We start from the raw sequence: 23,293 nt of genomic DNA on the forward strand, positions 1-23,293 counted from the left end.
TTGAGGGGGGCAGATTAGGGGTTAATAAATATAATATAGGGGTCGGCGGTGTTAGGGGCAGCAGATTAGGGGTACATAGCTATAATGTAGGTGGCGGCTCTTTGCGGTCGGCAGATTAGGGGTTAATTATTGTAGGTAGCTGGCGGCGACGTTGTGGGGGGCAGGTTAGGGGTTAATAAATATAATATAGGGGTCGGCGGTGTTAGGGGCAGCAGATTAGGGGTACATAAGTATAACGTAGGTGGCGGTCGGCAGATTAGGGGTTAAAAAAATTTAATCGAGTGGCGGCGATGTGGGGGGGGCCTCGGTTTAGGGGTGCATAGGTAGTTTATGGGTGTTAGTGTACTTTAGAGCACAGTAGTTAAGAGCTTTATAAACCGGCGTTAACCCAGAAAGCTCTTAACTACTGACTTTTTTCTGCGGCTGGAGTTTTGTCGTTAGAATTCTAACGCTCACTTCAGCCACGACTCTAAATACCGGAGTTAGAAAGATCCCATTGAAAAGATAGGATACGCAATTGACGTAAGGGGATCTGCGGTATGGAAAAGTCGCGGCTGAAAAGTGAGCGTTAGACCCTTTCCTGACTGATTCCAAATACCGGCGGTAGCCTAAAACCAGCGTTAGGAGCCTCTAACGCTGGTTTTCACGGCTACCGCCAAACTCTAAATCTAGGCCATAGCGTGTTGTTCTCCCCTAGTTTTCAAACTTTCAAATGCTGTCAGGGTTTTTTCCCTGCTTTGTTTGCCGTGTGCTGCTGGCAGCCATTTTGCTTACCTTTTCTTGTTGAATCTGGTGCAGAGTGTGTGATGCTGCTCATTTCCTGCATACCCTCTTATGGCCAGACTGTTGTACATCATCCGTGTGAGACAGGTTGCAGTCTCCGAATTGTGATGTCATCACTTATTATTTAAAGGGCCTCTGTTCAGTATGCTTTGCCCTTGCGTTATCTCAGACCTGTTTGTGAGTTCCTGTTCGTTACCTGGCTGTCTGACGTTCCTCCTGACTCAGCTCGTCTGACTACTCGCTTTGGCTCCTGACTCGGCTCATCTGACTACCAGCTCTGGCTTTGACTCCTGGCTTGTTATTTGACTTGTGGACTTTTTATTATTTTTTGTTATTAATAAAGGTGTGATTATTTTTGCACTTCTCGTCTCAGTCTGATTCCTGGCACCCTGACATTATGCAAGGCCATGAATCCTGATGGTGCTAATAATCCACCTTTACCTACCATCATTTCCAGGATGGATGAACATGATCACCGCTTGGATCAATTTGCACTAGCCCTGCAAGCTCTGCTGACTCGCACTGCACATTTGTCCATTCAGCAAGGTACGAGATCTGTTGCTCAGTATGCCATTGAGTTCCGTACACTTGCCGCGGAGGTAGGTTGGAACAATGAAGCCCTTGTTGCCGCCTTCTTTCATGGGCTCTCTGATGTGATTAAAGACGAACTTGCTGTCAGAGATTTACCAGAGGATCTCGAGGCATTGGTGTCTTTTTTTTATCCTAATTGACATCAGATTCAGACTCTTTCAAGGAGCGCTTGCGGAAGCTTCCTGTTCCATTGTCTCCTACATGTTCGTTCCCACCCATGCTTCCCTCTCCTCCCATGCCTCCTGGTCCCGAGTCACCAGGTACTGCTGAGTCGATGCAGTTGGGATTCACACGTCTCTCCGTGGCGGAGAGGGCCTTTAGGAGGAGATAGGGGCTCTGCCTCTATTGTGGGTTACAGGGCCACCTTTAAAAGTCTTGTCCTACACGGCCGGGAAACGCTCGCACCTAAGGTCCTGTTGGGGGCAAGCCTTGGGTGGTTTATCCTCGTCCTCGGAACCCCTAAAGGAGAAACCTTTGGTCACAGTTGTCCTTTCCTGGGTGAACTCCTCCATAGCCACCCAGGCTCTTGTTGACTCCGGTGCTGCGGGCTATTTCATTGACAGTGCTTTTGTATCAAAGTACTCCATTCCTGTATTGCCTTGGTCCATTCAGCTATTGAGGCCATTGATGGCAGGCCCCTTCAGTCCACACTCGTTACTCACAAAACCGCTCCATTATCCATGGCTGTTGGGGCTCTCCATTTTGAAACCCTCCAGTACCAGGTGATTAACTCTCCGCATTATCCGGTTGCTCTGGGTTATCCCTGGCTTCAAAAGCACAATCCCAGTCTCTGGCGCAGGTCCGAAATTTTGTCATGGTCTCTGCAATGTATTTCCACTTGTCTTTGGAAACCAGTCAAAGTCTTGTGCACTTCTTCAGTATCTCAATTGCCGGAGGAGTACCAAGAGTTCTTAGACGTGTTTGACAAGGTGCGTGACGGTACGTTGCCTCCTCACCGGTCTTACGATTGTGCCATAGACTTGCAACCCAGAGCCATTTCTCCTCGAGGCCCGGTTTACCCTCTGTCTGTTATGGAGAATTGTGCTATGGAGGAGTATGTTGCTGATGCTCTGTCGCGGGGGATCATCTGCAAATCCTGCTCTCCTGCAGGGACTGGCTTCTTCTTTGTGAAGAAAAAGGGTGGCGAGTTAGGACCATGCATCGATTATAGGGGTCTTAATCGTCTTACCATTAAGAATGTAATCCCCTTTGGCCTATAAAATGCTCCTGCTGTTTTTCAGGAATTTATTAATGATGTCCTACGAGATATATTGCAACAGTGTGTTGTGGTGTACTTAGACGACATCCTCATACACTCACCCACACTTGAGGCTCATCGTTCTGATGTCAAACGGGTACTTCAGAGACTATGTGCGAATGGCCTGTGTCAGTATATTTATGAAAATCTTAGCAGTATTCTCTAAACAATGTGTAAGTATATGGCAGGGAATATATTTAACAATCTTCCTTTAAACTAAACCTGCAATCAAACATACATTTGCTAAGACAATAAAATTAATCTAAATATCTGAATTCTTTATTATTAGTAAATAACTATGAACATGTTGATAGGTACATATTTGTAATGATTAGAATATGAGTTAATATTATATGCGTTAAAACAAAAACTATTTAAAATATGCTATGCAAAGCTCATGCCAATTTACTTTAAACCCAATCTTTCATTCAGAGCTGCATTTAAAATATTACAATGAGACCTAAAATAGCAGTTACAAACATTCAGCAATATGATTTACAGTGTTAATTTAAGCAATAGGATAATATATATGTTCTGCTATTTAACTGCAATCCTAATACAAAATTAACTTACAATATCAGAACTTGCACAGATGATTTACTTAGCAAATCAGATACAGATTTAAACAATACCTAGGCTTATGATTACCAATTTAAAATACAATATACTTCACCAATTTTGAACCAATTTGTAGCGGTCTTTAGGTCATCTCAGAAGACAGATAAGTAATTTTTGCAATCAATGAGAAGGAGGTAGTCAGCTTGTTTAGATTGGTTTTAAAATGCCCAGCAGCAGATATCATCCAAAGTTAAAACAGCCTTCTTTTTCTTCCTTCTTCTCTTTTGCTTACTTATATATGTTTTCAATCATTGATGACATCATGTGGGTGGCACTACGGGAGCTGACCTTCCCATTGGTTATCTGGGAAGTCTATTCGGATTGGCCCTTGGTCACCACGGAAACGCATCCTTTAAGCAGTTAAATCTCAACTGCTATACCGGTATCGGCCCTTAGGTGGCATCATTACAATCAGACATAGCAACATTTGAAACAACTTAAATCAGTATTTTTATTAAATGGTTATTCATTTTATCATAATTTACTGCAACAACTATTCACAATATTTGTTTTGGATAAGTTATATCTTAATGAATTTTCTGATCATTTTGATATGAAATATCAAATACATCTAACATTATATTAAAATAATTTATATTTCATTTAGTCTAACAAAAAATAATAATAATGTATATTTCATAGTCATATCATATCAAAGTAACTTCCATATCTTCATCTCACTATATTGTAAAAGATATATTTAAAACTTTATAAACATTTATTTCACATTTATATGATATGACTTATTTCACCTCACGCAGGCACTCCATCTGAAATAAAGTAATAAGTGTCATTAATTATTTCTTTCCAGGTCCACAAATATTTATTTAAAAACACAGAGGTTAAGATATTCAATGCTTTCAAAATATACATACATATATTTATATATATATATATATATATATATATATATATATATATCTCATATCCACTAAAATATATACAGTTGTTTTGAAATCATAATGCAAGCCATGTGTCTTCACTGTGTGCTGTATGTTCAGAGTCATACCTTAGCATTTGTCTGTGTTTTCTCTGTGTTATCAGCCACACAGCATGAGCCATTCAAGCAAAATCTGTGCTAATTATCAGTCCTTTGAGGAATGTTTGTATCTCTCACATCTTTTCAGACGGATCGGCATTTCCCTTGGAGGAAACCCATATATGGGCCTGTATCCTGTTCTATTTCAAAATTACTTCCCCCAACATTCCTCTAAGTGACTGTATTAAATTGGGCAGGCCAAATGTTCCATTTCCCCCCCCTGTGTGTTTAGCATAATTTACATAATGAGTGTGGGAGATCTCTTAGAAATAATCCTTTGTTTTACAGACCATGTGCACATCCACAGATTTATTAAATAAAGATAAATATACTTCTATATATTATTTAATAATATTTCAAATACCTTGACATAAATCCCCCTTTCTAATTCAAAAATATGTAGGACACATGTATTTGAATTGGATCAAAGTTAGTGGTATTTGGTGAGGATGTTGACCGTACACATCATGGACAGTCTTCTATGTAGGTAGTCTGTCGATTTTGAGCCTTCATGTTTATCAGCTAGGCATCTTTGAACTACAGTATGTCTTTAGTTCATTTGGGGATATGACACTTCATTTTCCCTCTATGACTTGTAGTTGGGATCTTGGATGACACGCTCGCAATTGATTTATATGGACCCATTTATATTTATATATTTATATGAAACTTTAATTTTTGGGGATCCGTATTTTATAGGCCACTGGAGATATTTTGTCAGTAATGACGAAAGGACCTTTCCATGAGGGAAGAAATTTCTTCTCCCTAACCTGATCTCTTCCAAAGTTATAAAGATAAACTTTATAATTTATTTCATATTCCTTTTTGGATGTTTTGAGATCATAATAGGTTTTAGTGGCAGTTGCGGCTCTTTCTAAATTCCTTTGAGCAAATGCAAATGCATATTGCAGGTGTTTTCTTAAGTTCTCCACATATTGATGTGTATTGGCAGCGTTTATCAAGTTTTGGTCTGATGTGCGGTACAGCAGATGTTGAGGTAGAACCATTCTTCTACCAGTCATCAGCTCAAAAGGTGACATTTTGGTAGCACTACTTGGAGTTGCTCTTAATGCCATTAAGACTAGTGGTAGTTTTACATCCCAGTCTTTACCTGTTTCACTCACAAACTTTTTGAGGATTTTAACAATGGACTGGTTGTAACGCTCTACACCACCACTTAAGGCAGCTCTATAAGCAATATGGAGCTTTCTTTTAACCCCTAGTATTTTCCACATTTTGGTCATCACTTCGCTAGTGAAGTGGGTCCCCCGATCTGATTCGATTCTTTGGGGCAAACCAAATCTGGAAAATACATGGTTGATGAGCAATGCTGCACATGTTTCAGCACTATTGTTAGGTGCACTAATGCACTCTACCCATTTAGTGAACAGGCATGTCACTGTTAACATGTACTTGTTACCTCTTGATAACCTTGTTACCGGACCAATGAAATCAATTTGTATATCTGACCATGGCATTACCATCCCCCTTTTCTGCAAGGGCGCTCTATGCGTTGGTGCAGTGGGTTGAAACTGTGGGCAGATTAAACACCCTTGACAGTAGGTTTGAACATCTTTCAACATGTGTGGCCAAAAAGCATAATCACGTAATATTTCATACGTGAGTTTGGCACCACGATGACCAGATGTGGGAGCATCATGGGCATGTTGAAGCATTAGACCTCTGAACTTGGTGGGTACTACCCACTGCTGGATGCCAGTTTTGGAAGTTCTAATTAACAAACCATCCTGTAACTTGAATTGTGATCTAGATTTTATTAAGATTCTAAGATCTTCCTTGCCAATACAATCATCTTTTGAGATGGGGTTGTTTTCAGGATCTTGTATGTGTTTATAGAAGATGCCTACAATGGGGTCTTCTTTTTGACTATTGATCAGGTCCTCACTAGGAGAATCCTGACTCCATTGTACCAAGTTAGGCTCACTTTGTTGTTTTGCCTGGTTTCTGGTAATGGCTTCTACCTGGAATGCACCCATTAAGTGGTCAATAATAAGGAGTTCTCCAGTTATGGCTCCTTGTTTGGCTAACGAATCCGCAAGATTATTGCCTTCCTTATCAGGACCTAGAACTCTGGAATGACCCTTGGTCTTTTTCCAGTGTATGGTTAAATCATTGGATGCCACCAGATTATCAATCTCGCAGAGCAGCTTGCCATGCTTGACTGGTTTGTTATTGCTTTTCTGCATGCCATTTCTTTTCCAAGTTGGCAGGTATTCAACAAAGCTGTCATGCACATAATTTGAGTCAGTTATGATCACAAATTCATTAATACCATGTTCAATAGCCATTTCAATGGTTTTGAAAACAGCAGTTAGTTCAGCAACTTGACTGGATCTTGGTCCAATGTTGAAACCTATAGATATATTTGGGAATCCATTTGCCCCCGTTATACCAATGCCAGCGACTAATCTGCGCTCATTATCAATAGTGGCATGGTAAGAACAACCATCAACATATACCCAAGGTAATGTTTGACAATGGTCCTCATTGTACATTTTATATGGGGAAAGCAATTGTTCCTCCAGAAAATAATCTTCTGATAATTCTTCCCCAGGATCTCTAGCAGTACAGTCGTGGAGCTCAGCAAGCCGTTGTGCGACTGGATTCTTTTTATCCTGTTTGTAGCGAATTTCTAATGGCCAGCCTTGCAAGGAAAGAGTCCACGCTGTTATGCGGCTATTTGACAAATTTCCATCTCTTATTCTTTCACTTTACAAATATAGCAAAGGCTGGCCTTTCTACAATAATTTTCTCGCCCTGTATATAGCTGCGGAAATTTTGTAGAGCCCATACAGTAGATAAGAGGGCTTTTTCGCAATTGTTGAACTTTATTTCTACTGGGGATAGATTTTTGCTCGCATAAGCAATGGCTTTGTTCAAATTATCATGTTTTTGGTATAAAACAGCACTCATGCTTATATCTGTGTAACCTGTCTCTAAGAAGAAAGGTTTACCACCTTCAGGGTACGCTAAGCAAGGTGCTTGAGTGAGTTTTCTCTTCAGCTCTCTGATGGCTGTCTCTTGAGACTCACTCCAGTGCCATTTCACATCTTTCTTTAGAAGAAGTAGTAGTGGTTTAGCTAATTCCGCATAATTATCAATGAATTTGCGAGAATAATTTGTCATACCCAGGAATGATCTCAATTCCTTTAAATTAGTTGGGTTTTTAGAATTTACTATAGCTTCCACCTTTTTCTTTTGGGGATTTAATCCTTCAGAGGTAACTTCATGTCCCAAGAAGTTTACACGAGTGCGGCACCATTGAGCTTTTTGCAGGGATAATTTGACACCTGCCCTTTTAAGTTGGCTGAGGACATGTTTAAGCTCTGCAATGTGTTTTTCAAAGTCTGTGCTTTTGATTAAAACATCATCAACATAAGATAAGGTCCCCCTTTCCAGTGCGTCAGGCATAGCCTTATGCATGAATACAGCAAATTCATGTCCAGAATTTATGTATCCAAATGGAAGTCTCTGGAATGCATACTGAACCTTTTGGAAGGAGAATGCTAGCTTATATTGGTCCTCTTCATGTACCTTTATGGTCCAATATCCCTGTGCACAATCAATGGCAGTGAATATTTTGGATCCCTGCATTTGTGCTAGGCACTGGTCAATGTATGGTACAGGCCAGCCAGACATGTATACTCGTTTGTTTAGCTGTCTTAAGTCAGCACACAAACGCCATTGTCCATTGGGCTTAAGGACACCTAGAAAAGGATTATTATAAGAGCTGTGCACCTGTCTGATAATACCTCTTTCTTCCAGATTCCTTATGATCTCTGCAAGAGAATCATTTTAGGCTAAGGGAAGTCTGTATTGTTTGACAAATACAGGTGGCGCATTAGGATCTGTTTGTATCCTTGCAATGTGCAAGTCTGTAGTACCACAGTCATAAGAATCCTTAGCGAAAATATCCTTGTACTCCATCAGGAGTTCTCGCAGCTGTTGGTGTTCATCATCGCTGGAACAGCCATTAGCTAAGGATATTTGCTCTTCGACTATTTGCTGAAATCCTGGAAAGATTTCAGGCTGTCCTATTTCATAGGCTTCTTCCAATCTAGAGGTGAGATCCCCTTGGTTATAGTTTACATTGCTCCCATGACTCTGGGTATTGGGGTACTCTTGCTGTTTGATTGGCTGATCAAACACTAGAGAGGCTTCTTCAATTTTACAGATGCCTTCCTCTGAGCTGAAGGGATAAATAGACTGAACATTAAATAGACCCTCTGGCATAGATGCAAAGGATTGTTCTATTAATTGTTCTTCAGTTAGGTATCCTTCAGGTATTAGCCCAATTACATTATTCTGGAATCCAAATGTGTAATAACTTGATTCCAGTGCATATCCTATGGTAGTTCCCTTGGATAATGTTATATCCTGTGGGGTCATGTTATGTACAATAATATGTATTGGGACAGTTCCAACATTCACCATAGGACTGTAGGTTACTGTGACACACAGATTTTGTATTCTATGGGAGAGGCAAATCAGTGTTTCTGAAGTTTTTAATTTCTGACCTCTCTTTACCTGTAAGGGTAAAAGGAATTTATCAGCCCCAGCAGGAATTATAACATCGTTAGATACCTGCATATTCACAGCATATGGCAATTGCTGGTTTGATTTCAGGACTGCATTTTTATCCTGAAATACTTCAGGGTCCCCCTTTAACCTGCTCCAGAGGCAAGAATTAATCAAATCTATTTGCATGGCATGTCTATGTAAGATATCATTGCCAATGTATATTTGATTATGGGGAGTATTTAAAACTAAAAACAGGTGCTTCACTGACTTATTGCCAATAGAGATAGATAATAAGCACTTAGCTGTGATGTTATAGCTTTCAGACCTGTCATCCAGGCCGTTGACACAGTGGTCTTGGGGAGAAAGATATTTAATCACTTTAGATTCAGCTATTTGCGCTAATAAACCTTCACTTATATAGCTAGCTTCCTGTTTTAAGTTTATTTTAGCATACTTGGTTTTACCAAGGTCATGTACTTGTATAGGGATAAATAGATCCTCTTTAACTCTCTCAATCCCTGTGAGGTATTGAGCGTGGCCTCCCCCCTTAGGGATTTTATGATCCCTCTTGTGGAGTGATATGGTTAATACATCGCCATCTAGGGAAATATTCGCTATCTTTCCAGGCGAAATTTTAAAAGTATTACCATCAGAGCCACTAAAAGGAGTCTGATCATCTATTTGTAGAATAGTGATTTCAGGTACAGAGTTATTTCTGAAATGAATCTCCATAGCATCTGGTTTCTCTTCCACCACGTGACAGCTATGTCGGGTGCGAGATATATCAGATTTTTCATAATTGATAGGCCGTTTAACTTGCGACCAAATTACATTATTTATGCAATCAATTATGGTGCTTAACCGCTTCAGGAGATCACTACCAATAATTAAACGATCAGTTGGCAGATCCACTATAATGACAGGGTGTCTTATGACCCTGTTCCCCAGTTTAAATTTTAACCAGGCAGTACCGTAGACTTTTAGGGAGTCACCCCCAACACCTATTAGAGAACCGTCAAATTCTTTTATTTTAGGTTTGTGGGGTGTTAGCTCATTTAGCTGTGTGTAGTACCTGTGGGATAAGATAGTTGCCTGTGACCCAGTGTCAATTAATCCCCTGATAGGGTTGGAGACTGAATCTTGCAGCTCAACTAATACATAATATCTTCCTGCAGTTTCTACCATTTCACACATAAAATTTGCATTCTCACACATCTGTGGGCTTCGCCACGTGTTACCTGAATTCGCCACAATTTCCTGTGCAGAGGAAACTTCATACCTACCTGTTTCCTCTATGACAGGGTCAGCTGGATTCTTGTGTACTGCATCTGTGGAGATAAGGTTAGGAGAGAGCTGCAAGGGAAGAGTTTTGTTAATTTTTCCCGGATGAGGTTGCCTGTCATCACAGCTAAATTGTCCGTTTTCGGTCTGTGGGGAGAGAACATGATTAGTATCATTGATATTTATTATTACATTTTGTATATCTCTCCCCTCCCCCTCAGGTGATGCTGCAGTATTTATGACTGTGCCTGTGGTCCACTGCTGACCACTGGCTGTACCCCTAAAAAAGTATTGTTCGGTTGCTGAGCCGTAGATTTTTGACTCATATTAGCGATTTGTTCGCTCAACCGATTTAACTGGGTAAACAGCATATCTACCTGATTGTACAAGTTACCTCTACCCCTGGGTCTATCTCCTGGTGCCCCATTGTAATGATTCCTGGACCATTGGGTACCCTCAGAATCAGGGCCGCTATTTCTATTCTGGCGTGGTTGCCCCTGGGGTTCAGCTTGCTCAGTAATAGTACCTTGGGGAGCATTATATACCTGGGGTGTCTGGTTATCCTGAGAATACCTTCGCCATCTATTGTATCTACCTTTGCGGGGGTACCCATTATTCTGTGGGTATTCTCTTCGGGTGTAATTATATTCGCCTGAGTATGTCCCCCGCTTTGGCTATAGTCTCTCAGCGTCTCATCCCGTGTTGGGGGAGGGGTAGAGTTAAACCTCTGTGGAGATGGCCCGTTTTCTCTGGCCACTTCCGCATAGGTTTTCTTTTTAGACTCCAAATTTAGGGGTTCAGGTGACACCCTAGTTTCGGCCACTATTTTAGGATTGGGCCTTTTCTCCCTTTTATCCCCCTGTTCATTGGACTGCTGAATAGAATATAACTTTGTACTCTCTTTGATCAGCCATTCCAATGAACAGTTCTCCTCAAAATCTCTAGCTAAGTTGATTTTGATGGGTGTGGGTAGCGCTTCAAAAAATATATTCACAAACTCTGAACCTTCAAATATGGGATCATCTTCAGCCATGCTGTACGCATTCTTAAATACAGAAAGGAACTCAATTGGACTTTGATTCGCACTACATTTTAAACCATATACAGATATTCTCGCTGACGTTGTAGTGCGATGATGTCCGAATTCTTTTCTGCATTGTCGTTTTGTTTTACTCCAGGAACGAATATTCATATCCTTTAGTGAAGCAAAGAATTTGTGATGCTTACTTTCAAATACCCAGGGTAGAAATTCAATTTTTAATTGCTCACTTGTAACACTCATTATAGATAATGCGTTTTCAAAGGCCTCTAAGTGGTCAATTATGGAAGTGGCCCCCCCTTTAGAAAATGGGCGTACTGTATTCTTTAGGAATTTAATTATTGTGGGGGTGTCATACACTTTATTTGGTATATCACTGGACCTTGCTGGGGACTTATTGTTTGAGCTAGAGTGCCTTTCATCTGAAGCGTAATAATTTTCTGGTCCCCCAGAGTTATGTAGTTGCCTAGGGGAAAAAGTTATCTCTGGGCCTGAATTAGGGCTATAGTTTGGGTATCTTTGTCTATCCTCCCGCCTGGGATCTTGACTATCATTTCTGTCCCAGTCCTTATAGCTGCTAATTTGTCTCTGTAATTTATTTATTGCATGCTCGTATGCTTTTTCAGCCTCATGATATCTAGCTCTTAAAGTTTTATTTTCATCTTGGCACTTTTGATATTCTTCTTCGAAAGTTTTAAAATCAGCCATTAGTTCCTGATTATATTTATCTAAATCAGAAGCCTTTTGGCTAATATGGAAAACCTCTGTCTTTGTCTGAATAAAGGCATCTTGAAATTCTCGTAATGAATTATTTTCATCCCTTAGCCGCCCTAATTGTCTGTTCTGTCCTGCCATTTGGTTAGACATTTCACAGCTCAAATACATTAGGATCGGCCAAGTTTAGAAAATTAATTCATCACGCCCCCTAAGTTCCGTGCATCTATTAAGTTGCAGTAACATTTGGTATAATTCCCCATCTTCAAACCACATATCTTTAACTAAATCTTTGGCCTTATCTTTACACTCATTAATATACCTGGAGACATCGTCCCCAATATCAAGTCTAGTCATGATGTGATTCATGGCGTCTAATTTGAGCGTTTTTTTTCTGAATCACTTCATTGACGGAGGACATTGGGGAGGACACAATTTCATCTTGCACAGAAACGCTAGCATTACTTTTTGCTGAAGACATCGTTATTTTAGTGTTTGTACTTAATAATATAAAACGCTAATACAATTTTGACCAATAAGAGAGAGGAATAAAAAAATTATATCTTCAAAATATCAATATCAACTTTGAAATATGACAAAATTAATATTTGTATTAATCTTGAAATATGAAAAATTAATATTTCTATGAATTTTGAAATATGAAAAATTTATATTTTTATGAATTTTGAAATATGAAAAATTTATATTTTTATGAATTTTGAAATATGAAAAATTAATATTTTTATGAATTTTGAAATGTGAAAAAATATTTTTGACTAATTTTTTTTTTAATATGAAAAATTAATATTTTTATCAATTTTTCAAAAATTAATTTTTAGTAATATTTCAAAATATTAATATAAATCTTGAACACAAAAATCAATATTTCAATTTTCAAAAAAAAAACTTCTATATTTTCAAAATATCAATTCGAAATATTAAATTTCTTCTCTCTTCTATAATAATTTCTATTTACCACAAATATACTATATCAATATGATAATTACTTATAATATCTCAGCAGTGCCTCCATACAATATGTCAGTATATTTATGAAAATCTTAGTAGTATTCTCTAAACAATGTGTAAGTATATGGCAGGGAATATATTTAACAATCTTCCTTTAAACTAAACCTGCAATCAAACATACATTTGCTAAGACAATAAAATTAATCTAAATATCTGAATTCTTTATTATTAGTAAATAACTATGAACATGTTGATACGTACATATTTTGCGTGGGTTAATTTAAGATAAGCGCCAAGTTATTATCCTTAAGCTCCCTCACAGGTAATCTTCCCTATGATTACCAATTCTTAGTATAAACCAAACAAAAGTCAATTATTGAAGTTTGGGAGCGCTAAAAAAGCTTTAAAGACAATATGGAGATTTAAAATTTGCACAATATTTATTGCTGGTGGACAATCTAAAAACATATATAAATCAAAAATCCATAAAAAACAATAATATAAACAGTATAATCAGTCTAGGGTAGGATGAAGTAGTGCTAATATATTAAAGTATGGGACGTCTCCCTTTTAAACTTTATATTTTTGGATTTCTCTGTATCTTAACCTTTACGTCTAGATTATTGCAACACTCTAGTTAAACAATAGCTATGTAACCACCTTAATCCACCTTATATTTGCATCTGAAAATATAGTGTCTTTAAAAAGATATTTTCTTGACTAATTGTCAGAAATAAAATGTTCATAAAAATTGCTTTGATGTTTAAAAGTCTTTTTCCAGTATTAAAAATATATTTGTAGTCCAATAAATTTCCGCTATTTCTTAGAGGGGTAACCTTGTAACACTTCAGTCTTTTTTATGCAATTTGTAACAAGTGTTTCTAATGAGCTTACCGGGTCTTCTGACACCTGCTGTGTCTGGCGGTTTGTTTGTTTATCTTACCAGGAAGATGTTTATGCCTTTTCTCTCTCCAATCTTGTACGATACAAGACTAGCCTGTAAGCTTGGTTCTTTGGAGCCTATTTCAGTCTGTGTGGCTCTGATGGTTCAGCACCTTCTGTTCAAAATATCTCTGGCTGTCAGTATTTGGCAGCTGGCTTTCGAGTCAGGTGAATTCTTCCGCTACACGCTCCGGCGTGTTTGGCGGTTCCTCCGATACTTAGTGTACAAACGGCCGTTTGTTTCTTTTCTTCTTCCCCTGTACTCAAATTGTGATTGAGATCCTGCAGGGTATATGTGAGCTGTAATGGTTGCGTCTACGCGTTTCGCCGGTTGGCTTTATCAAGACGGATGGTTTGTGTTCTGAAGCCCGGTGTTTTTAAAGAGCCCTCTTCTCTTTCTGATTGGTTGATGTTTCTTCCTTTTTCTATTGGTGATCTGTTTAGATGGCTTTTACTGAGGATTTAAGGTGGACTATCGAATTGTATCTATCTTTTGCAAATAGTATAGATACATTTGTTCAATTTATAAGGTGGATTTTTCATTTGTATCTATCTTTTTCAGATGGTATATAAATTTTTAGTTATTTTATTCGATTTATAAGGTGGATTATTAAAATCTTCTAATATATACATCAATGTTTCTAGTCGACTTATATAATATATTAATATATTGTTTATCAATTTCTAATGGATTTTCTATATATCCAAACCTAAACGCAGATTATTTCAAAATGGATGTTTGTTATTTCATATAATTATCACATTTTTATGATATATTTTTCCCATTCTTTTGTTAGAATGTATAACCATCAATTTTTAGTCATCGTATTAATTAGTGTGTTGTATATATAGTTTTCATTATTTTATATAATTCTAGCTTTTATTCTTTACATAGTTCTTTTACTAGATTTGTCCTTATATATTTGGTATAATGTTGTTAAATTATAAATAATTTTTAGTGACTTATTTCTGAATTTTTTATTATTTAGAAACTAACGATTTCATTATAGAATTTGAGATAGTAAGATAGGTAATAAATTTTGAATCAAGTTTTTTATAAAGAGTAATTTAATTCCCATGTTTTTTAGATGGTTTTTATGGTCTTGTTGAAATATTGAATCTTACTAGTTCTATTTGTTTTCATCATTATGAGGTAAGAAATGGGGAAAGGTCCAGTTCAGAATTTAGTCCTGATGGATATAAAGTCTGCATGTTGTAAATGAATTCTGCCTCTTTTCTTAATAGTTTTTCTTCAAAGTTTCCCCCTCTCCACTCTTGTTTCAATTTCTTTATACCCCAGAATTTAAAGTCTTTTAAGTTATTCTTGTGTATTTCTCTGAAATGAGTGTATAGATGAGTTTCTAGATTTCCCTTAACTATACAGGACAGATGTTCTCGTATTCGTTCCCGTAGGGTCCTTGTAGTTTCTCCTATGTACTGTAACTGGCAAGTGCACTGTATAATGTAGATGACCCCTTTGTCCTGACATCTTATTGTTTCTTTTATGTGATGTATTAATCCGTTAGTGTTGGATATAACTTTCTTACATTTACTGCTAAACTTGCAGGATCTACACCCAAAACAGGGAAAAAAACCTTCTAATTTGTTTCCAGTTAAATCTTTTTGTGTCATGTGTGTTTTTTGTATCTGTTTAAATTCGCTAGGGGCGAGTATCTGTTTAAAATTTTTGGCTTTCCTGTATATGATTGTTGGATTATCTTTCATTTTTTCTCCTATCAGAGGATCTGTTTGGACCAGATGCCAGTGTTTTTTGACAAATCTTTGCAAAATATGATGGTCACTATTATAGTCTGTGATTAATGCAACATTAATTTTATCTTCTTTCTCTTCTCTATAATTTTTTGGATTTGAATCTTTATTTTTATAAGTAAGTAGATTTTTCCTTTCTTTTTGATCTACTTGTTCCTTAGCTTTCTTTATTATATTAGGGTCATACCCTCTATCATGGAATTTTTTCTCTAATATTTCTATTTGTTCTAAATAGTCGGAGGTTCTTGTACAATTTCGTTTAATCCTGAGGCATTGGCCTTTAGGAATATTCTCCTTCCATTTATTTAAATGGCAGCTATTAAAATGTATTAGATTGTTGGCATCTACTTTTTTGAAGTGTGTCTTAGTTATTATTTCTTTTTCTACAATTTCTATATCCAGATCAAGGAATGTGATTTTTTCTTTACTGATATGATAAGTAAATTGAATTCCTATGTCATTTTGGTTCATGTCTGCTATGAATTTTTCTAATTCTTTAGATGTCCCCTTCCATATAAGGATGATGTCATCGATATATCTTTTATAGAGCACGAGATTTGCGCCGAGTTCGTGCTTGGATATGAACTCTTCTTCCCATTTGCCTAAGAAGAGATTTGCATAGCTCGGCGCAAATCTCGTGCCCATAGCAGTACCTCTTGTCTGGAGATAGAATTTTCCATTGAAGGAAAAGTAATTTTGATTTAAGATATAATTAATACCTAGAATTATAAAGTCTTTTTGTTTTTGATTGAGTGTATCATCTCTCGTCATATACATTTCTGCCGCTTTAATGCCCAATTGATGTTTGATACTTGTGTATAACGATGATACATCACATGTACTGATGATATAGTTATCTTCCCATACGTACACGTACATATTTGTAATGATTAGAATATGAGTTAATATTATATGCATTAAAACAAAAACTATTTAAAATATGCTATGCAAAGCTCATGCCAATTTACTTTAAACCCAATCTTTCATTCAGAGCTGCATTTAAAATATTACAATGAGACCTAAAATAGCAGTTACAAACATTCAGCAATATGATTTACAGTGTTAATTTAAGCAATAGGATAATATATATGTTCTGCTATTTAACTGCGATCCTAATACAAAATTAACTTACAATATCAGAACTTGCACAGATGATTTACTTAGCAAATCAGATACAGATTTAAACAATACCTAGGCTTATGATTACCAATTTAAAATACAATATACTTCACCAATTTTGAACCAATTCGTAGCGGTCTTTAGGTCATCTCAGAAGACAGATAAGTAATTTTTGCAATCAATGAGAAGGTGGTAGTCAGCTTGTTTAGATTGGTTTTAAAATGCCCAGCAGCAGATATCATCCAAAGTTAAAACAGCCTTCTTTTTCTTCCTTCTTCTCTTTTGCTTACTTATATATGTTTTCAATCATTGATGACATCATGTGGGTGGCACTACGGGAGCTGACCTTCCCATTGGTTATCTGGGAAGTCTATTCGGATTGGCCCTTGGTCACCACGGAAACGCATCCTTTAAGCAGTTAAATCTCAACTGCTATACCGATATCGGCCCTTAGGTGGCATCATTACAATCAGACATAGCAACATTTGAAACAACTTAAATCAGTATTTTTATGAAATGGTTATTCATTTTATCATAATTTACTGCAACAACTATTCACAATATTTGTTTTGGATAAGTTATATCTTAATGAATTTTCTGATCATTTTGATATGAAATATCAAATACATCTAACATTATATTAAAATAATTTATATTTCATTTAGCCTAACAAAAAAAAAATGTATATTTCATAGTCATATCATATCAAAGTAACTTCCATATCTTCATCTCACTATATTTTAAAAGATATATTTAAAACTTCACATTTATATGATATGACTTATTTCACCTCACGCAGCCACTCCATCTGAAATAAAGTAATAAGTGTCATTAATTATTTCTTTCCAGGTCCACAAATATTTATTTAAAAACACAGAGGTTAAGATATTCAATGCTTTCAAAATATACATATATATATTCATATCTATCTATCTATCTATCTATCTATCTATCTATCTATCTATATATATATATATATATATATATATATATATATATATAATGTAGCAAAAAAGCACTCACTGAACAGTTCCAACTGTGACAAAAAGTTTTAATTCAAAATTGTGACGTTTCGGGACAGCAACAGTCCCTTCCTCTGACAAATTAACAATGTGAAAATACAGGCCTTAAATAGGCTCCAAACTACCCTCCCCTAGTGATTGACCAATCATGGCCAAAGATACATAACACACCTTACATAGTGACCAATAGCTATCAATGATAAAAAACTACTAATGTATATAGTGATTCAAGTGAATAGTAATAAAGTAATTTAAACATGGAACCCCGTATTGTTAATAGAAAGGGGCAATCTCATTCCAACCAGACCTAAAAGTCAGCTAAAAATTCGGTAAATATATAAACAAGACCGTAAATAAACAGTAAGAATGGGGATCGTGATTCAACCAATCAGTATCGCCCTGGCTCATGGAGATCGTAATTCCACCAATAAGCAGTGTTCTGACTCCTGGGGATCGTAATACCACCAATCAGCGGCGTCGTGGCACCCAGGGCTCGATACGTCATAGTTATATGCTCTCAAACTACGCCCACCTGTCACTAGGGACGCATACTGCCTCAAAAAAAAAAAATGTCACATTATTATAATCCCAAATAGAACGCTCGCCCAGAATGCTGCATATCTATGACCAAAAACACTATAAGGCCGCCCATAGATCGCCAATGTTAAGTATACATCAATGGCCGAAACTGATCTGTGTTTGTATCAGATCAGCCATCTCAAGCGGCACCAAAAACGGACAATCAGTGTCATACAGTCTCAGAGTCGTCAATCTGCACTAGAGAATTAACATAAATAAGTAAGCCCTGTTAGTGCCGCACCTGATTCTTCTGCTACAGCCTTCATAACAAAGGAAAATAAAATGCCGAGAACTATCCAATCATCAACTGGACCGCCCCCATGTAGAAGTATCAAAACACTGCCAAGTGTGAACAGATTCTACGTGTCATACTGACACTAATAAGCGCACCCATCATACTCATACTGTTAGCACTCAACTGTATATAGCTGTCGTCTCTCAAAAAGCAGGCTCTCTACATAAACAGCATAAGTGTAAGTTACACTATCGGACCGGCACTTGATCGCATCATGACACGATCTACCTCCAGTCTTACAGAAACAAACGAACGTGCTTAATCTAATATTGAAACATACATGTTATAATAATCCATCTCATTGTGTGAACTAAATATATGCAAGCTCGCCTCTAGTACCCAAATCACAAACCTAAATAAAAAAATGAAAAAGAATAAAGCCGAGAAATAGAGCTCAAAATAGAGCAAAAAATAGAGCAAAAAATATAACAAATTAAAAACATCCATTATCAACACATAATGAATGACATCCCTAAATTAGCAGTATATTGCTACCACCCCTGTGTAAAAATCTATAGAAATTCAAACTATTCTCTAAACTAAATAAATGGAGTCACAGCTCCTATAATGAATTCAAAAGACTAAGTAGCCAAAAAAATGAACAAATGTATCTATCATTACATAATTTAAATCCAGATACTTCTATCTGACAACAAAATCACATAATAGCGCTGAATGTAGGTATGGAATGAGACAAACCCCCAAGTGAAGAACAACACGGGGTGTCAAAAGAAGTGTATAGGTGAATAAATAAAGTTAAAATAAGGTAAAATTAAAATCAATAAGCCCATATAATGGACAAGGTAATCACAACATAATGATCAGAGTGCCACCTATGAATCTCCCATAGAGGCAATATAGGACAGAGAATTAGACCTTATCATCAGTGGTAATGTGCTCATAATTCAATCATAATGTTATAGAAGTACCACATAGAGATATAAAGCATAAGTCAGAATAAAAGAAAAATCAAAGGAAAGAAGAAAAAAAAAAGAAGAAAAATCAAGAAACAGAAAGTAGAAAAGGAAAAGAGAAAAAGAAAAAAAGAAAAGAGAAAAAAAGAAGCCAGGAATTTGAGAAAAGAAAAAAGAAAAAAGGGGAGGGTGAGAAACAGACCAAGAAAAAGGAAAGAAGAAAAAGAAAGAGAAGACGAAGAAAGAGAAAAGAAAAAGAAAGAGAAAAAGAAATAGAAAAGAAGAGAAATAGAAAAAGAAATAGAAAAATAGAAGGGGAGGAGAGAGAGAGAAAGGAGTAATGGATCATGGACTCCCAATGGTGTAGAACATCAAACACCCCACTGGTGTATCATGGACCTCACAGTTCATAGATAACATTGCCATCCTGTGTGGGTATTTAGACCCCTGGGGCAGAGGGTACCCAGTTCATAGATCCATCTAGATTCTTTGCTTAGCAGCATGTTTCCTCTGTCTCCTCCCCTTCATGGAATCGGTACGTGGTCGATCAGTCTAAACCTCAGGTCATTGACAGTGTGCCCTGCCTCCAAGAAATGTCTTGCCACAGGCTGGTCTGCCTTTCCATTTCTTATGGCCAAACGAATACTAGACCTATGGTTGGCCATCCTCGTTCTAGCATCGTCAGTTGTTTTGCCAATGTAAAATTTTCCGCAGGGGCAATTCAGGAGATAAATTACAAATTGAGTAGTGCAGGTTAGATAGTACTTAATCTCATATGTTTTATTGCTTTCCGGATGACGAAAGTGAGAGCCAGTTATCATCCCACTGCAAGTGACACAGCTAATACAGCGATAGCAACCTTTCTTATTTGTCTTCAGCCATGTCCGTATACCCCCTTCAGGGTTGACGTCAGCTTTAACAAGATAATCTCTCAAGTTTCTTCCTCATCTGAACCCGATCCTCGGTGCCTTCCAGTTCTTGAAAGGCAGCGTGTGATCTGCTTCAACCAGTTTCCATTCTTCTTTAATAGTGTGAGTTAATGGTATGATCTCTGGAGAGTATGTGGTCACAAAAGTGAGTTGATCATCTTGTTTGGATGGAGCCTCCGCTCTTAGTTCCATGGCTGATAGTGCAAATGATTTAATCTCTAGCAGATCTTTTTGCCTATATCCTCTTTCAATAAATCGCTGTGTCATATCGCATAGTTGTTCCTCGCATAATATCTCATTGGTGTTATTTCTGATTACCCATTGGTACTGGGCCTTAGGGATATTATGTATAAGACTGGGTTGGTGGCAACTTCTGGCGTGTAATAATGAGTTACGGTCAGTGGCTTTGCGGAATAGAGTTGTGCCCAATCTCCCATCAACTTTAAAGACCCTAACGTCCAAGTAGTCCACCGTGGAGTTGCTGATTGTGTGGGTAAATTTAATGGGACTCTCAAGGGTATTCAGATGGTCAATCCATCGTTTTAAACTATCTTCTCCATCTGACCATATCAAAAACAGGTCGTCTATATATCGACAATAGTACCTGATGTTGTCATTATTGAAGACCTTCATGATCGATGTTTCATACAGTGCCATAAACAGATTGGCCAGCGATGGGGCCACATTGGACCCCATCGCCGTCCCAGAGATCTGTAAATAGAATGTAGAGTCGAATAGAAAATAATTTTCCATAAGGCATAGTGAGAGGAAACAGATGAGTACCTCTTCTGATGGGCCAATGTATGCTGCCTTCCTAAGTGCCTGTGTAACAGCTGTAATGCCTTCTTGATGGGGGATGACCGTGTAGAGGCTAGACACATCGAGAGTGACCAGAAGGTCTCCATCAGTGATATTCTCCAACTTCTTAATGCCAGTGATAAAATCATTTGAATCACGTATATATGATGGCATGGATTGAACCAAAGGCTGTAGGTAATGATCAACAAACTGTGCTAATGGTTGGAGTAGCGAACCCCTCGCTGAGACGATAGGTCTCCCTGGGGGGTTTTGGCATTTTTATGCACCTTAGGTAAAGTATACAACAAGGGGATTAGTGGATGTTCACGGCATAAAAAATTGTAATCTTGTTGTGTAATAAGTGCCCTTTCTTTAAACTCCATTAGTGTAGTGTCAATTCTCTGTTTAAGCCTCAATGTTGGGTCACCCCTAAGCGGCATGTATGTTTTCTTGTCAGATAGTTGTCCAAGGATTTCACTCTTATAATATGTAGTATCCAACAGGACTATCGCCCCACCCTTATCGGCTGGGCGAATCACTATTGAGCTGTCATCTTTCAAGGATTTAAAGGCTGTCCTCTCATCCCTGGTGAGGTTGTCTCTGATCCTCATTTTTGGTCTATCCTTAATGGATTTGGTGAGAAAGTTTGTAAGAGTGTGGATAGTGGAGTTGTTGGAGGAGGGGTCAAACGAACCCTTAGCTCTAAATTCACATTCTTGTTCTTGATCATAATTGAAAAATTCTCTGAGTCTTAAGTTTCTGCCAAATCTCTGAATATCAATATAGGCATCAAACTCATTAATCCCAGTGGATGGCACAAAAGATAAGCCCTTGTTCAAGAAAGCTCAACTCAGACTCAGTCAGGGTGCGTGAACTGATGTTGATCACGATGTTTTCTAGATTCTCCGTTGTTGGTGGCGGCGGGCAGTGCCCCCCCCGCCTCGTGTGTGGCCTCCGCCTCTTCCTAAAAAATGGTTGGCTGTTGGATGAGCCGCCAATGGAGGTAAAGCCGCTCGATTGGCACTTGAAGTCTCCCATTCACTTCTATTGCCCCTTGATCGGGTCATGACTCCTCTTTGAGTGGTAGTGGAACTTTCCAATGGGGTTTCTGTGCCTGAACTATCACCAGAACTAGTGTCCACCGTTGTCATCGATTTTTTTAAATCATTTGCACTATCAGCCATGGAACTAAGAGCGGAGGCTCCATCCAAACAAGATGATCAACTCACTTTTGTGACCACATACTCTACAGAGATCATACCATTAACTCACACTATTAAAGAAGAATGGAAACTGGTTGAAGCAGATCACACACTACCTTTCAAGAACTGGAAGGCACCGAGGATCGGGTTCAGACGAGGAAGAAACTTGAGAGATTATCTTGTTAAAGCTGACGTCAACCCTGAAGGGGGTATACGGACATGGCTGAAGACAAATAAGAAAGGTTGCTATCGCTGTATTAGCTGTGTCACTTGCAGTGGGATGATAACTGGCTCTCACTTTCGTCATCCGGAAAGCAATAAAACATATGAGATTAAGTACTATCTAAGCTGCACTACTCAATTTGTAATTTATCTCCTGAATTGCCCCTGCGGAAAATTTTACATTGGCAAAACAACTGACGATGCTAGAACGAGGATGGCCAACCATAGGTCTAGTATTCGTTTGGCCATAAGAAATGGAAAGGCAGACCAGCCTGTGGCAAGACATTTCTTGGAGGCAGGGCACACTGTCAATGACCTGAGGTTTAGACTGATCGACCACGTACCGATTCCACGAAGGGGAGGAGACAGAGGAAACATGCTGCTAAGCAAAGAATCTAGATGGATCTATGAACTGAGTACCCTCTGCCCCAGGGGTCTCAATACCCACACAGGATGGCAATGTTATCTATGAACTGTGAGGTCCATGATACACCAGTGGGGTGTTTGATGTTCTACACCATTGGGAGTCCATTATCCATTACTCCTTTCTCTCTCTCTCCTCCCCTTCTATTTTTCTATTTCTTTTTCTATTTCTATTCTTTTCTATTTCTTTTTCTCTTTCTTTTTCTTTTCTCTTTCTTCGTCTTCTCTTTCTTTTTCTTCTTTC

This window comes from Bombina bombina, chromosome 1 (genome assembly GCF_027579735.1).
Source record: "Bombina bombina isolate aBomBom1 chromosome 1, aBomBom1.pri, whole genome shotgun sequence".
NCBI classification, from domain to species: domain Eukaryota; kingdom Metazoa; phylum Chordata; class Amphibia; order Anura; family Bombinatoridae; genus Bombina; species Bombina bombina.